We start from the raw sequence: 1,727 nt of genomic DNA on the forward strand, positions 1-1,727 counted from the left end.
GATTTTTGTTCGTTGTAAAAAATAAGGAGAAACAGAATCTCAGCCGGGAGGAAATGCAGGGTTTTTTTTTCACTGCCTGCAAAAAGCGTTCCCTAACTGCAAACCTTGGTCGATAAAATGCTGAATTGCAGTCATTCTTACTCCATAAAATCAGTGCAAGATGCTATAGAGATATTGCTTCCTTAAAAAAAACAAAAAAACAATACACACATTAATAGTATAGAAGTTTCACATTTTGTTGTGGGTTTTTTTTTTTGTTTTTTTGTTTTGTTCTCTAGTGGTTTTTTTAGAGTCTTAAGACCCTCCCTTCAGCCTAAGAAGGAAAACAGACACATGCTACTACCTAAGAGATTAATTAACCCCCACCCGTTATACATCCCAACCCCTACCGGCCCGAAACCCTTGGCCTAAGCGAGCCGGTCAGTTGATCAAACTCTTTTGTTTTAAGAGCTTCGAGAGACACGATGGGCTGTGTGCTAAGTTCTTTCCTTGCAGATCTGAACCACCACCTGGCGGTTGGCAGACGGTCTGAAAGGAACCATGTTCCCTTTGAGAGTCATCAAAATATTGCAGAAGTCCATAACTCAGTGCTGAAGAGTCGAAGGGGGTGGGGGGTTTGTTTTAATGCAGCATAGGAAAATCTGTGCCAGAGGGACAGACAAGGACCTGGCCAAGCCCTCAAGAGAAGCACTTGGCTGGAGAGTTTCCTCTCTTTAGTTACTTTCCCAGCTTCTTCGAGTCTCAAGTTGTGAGGAGGACACCAAATGCGCCAGCCAGCAACAATACTTGCCCCCCCCCCGTATGTGGGGCTTCTCCTCCCCAACTTCAAGAAACTTTAGGTCACCAACTCCACTGCCAACCAGCCTAGTTCAACCAACACAATGCCTGGGTTAGACGTCCCCCAGTAACGTCACCCTATTTTGTACACCTTGGTGGGGTCTTCCGTGAAGAGGTAGGCTTTGACCTCACAACCGAATGACAGAACCAGGAACAATCACCCGCCAGACAAGCCAACAATCTGAGATCCCCACTCAAGCTAACTCTTCCAGTCCCTTTTGGACCACCACCACCATCACGAGAAGGAACGCACGAAGAGCAAGCTACCGCAAACACTGCAATAACATGTGGTTGATTTGTTCAGCCTTGCTGGCCAACCCTAGACTCTGATCATCCTCGGGGGGTGGGGGGGAGAACCCAGCACGATCGAGAAAATCTTGGTTAAAATGCTGGCCACCTTCCAAAAGCAGACAAGCTGGCAAGCTCCCTATGGACAGAGAGAACGTCACGAGCCCGATATGTAAACATTGCAGGGAGATACCCTGTTTTTTTTTTAAATTTATTTATTCATTCCTTTGTTCATCCATTGCACCCTCTTGAGGGTGAGAGATGGACAGGAGGAGATAACCCAGCGGTCACCCCGCGGCAGCTAACCAAACAAGAAGAAGATCAAGAGAGAGACGCAGAGTCCTACTGAGAGGAAAGCCACCACTTGGGTGGCGGGACCTGTTCTTGATGTGGCCTTCATGGCTACTCAACGTTTACACTGAGAACAGGAAGCCCTGATCAAACTATATGTTTTTTTAAAAAAAAAAATACATGAAGATTAGAACATTCTCACTGGAGCATTCATGAATGAAGGGAGCAGATGAGTAAAGGCCATCTCACCATGGTGGGTTAGTAATACTGCTGGTTTATACCACAGCAAGTTCTCAACCTTGCAGCTTGAA

The sequence above is a fragment of the Protobothrops mucrosquamatus genome, unplaced genomic scaffold (genome assembly GCF_001527695.2).
Source record: "Protobothrops mucrosquamatus isolate PMUCROS unplaced genomic scaffold, P.Mucros_1.0 scaffold3224, whole genome shotgun sequence".
NCBI classification, from domain to species: domain Eukaryota; kingdom Metazoa; phylum Chordata; class Lepidosauria; order Squamata; family Viperidae; genus Protobothrops; species Protobothrops mucrosquamatus.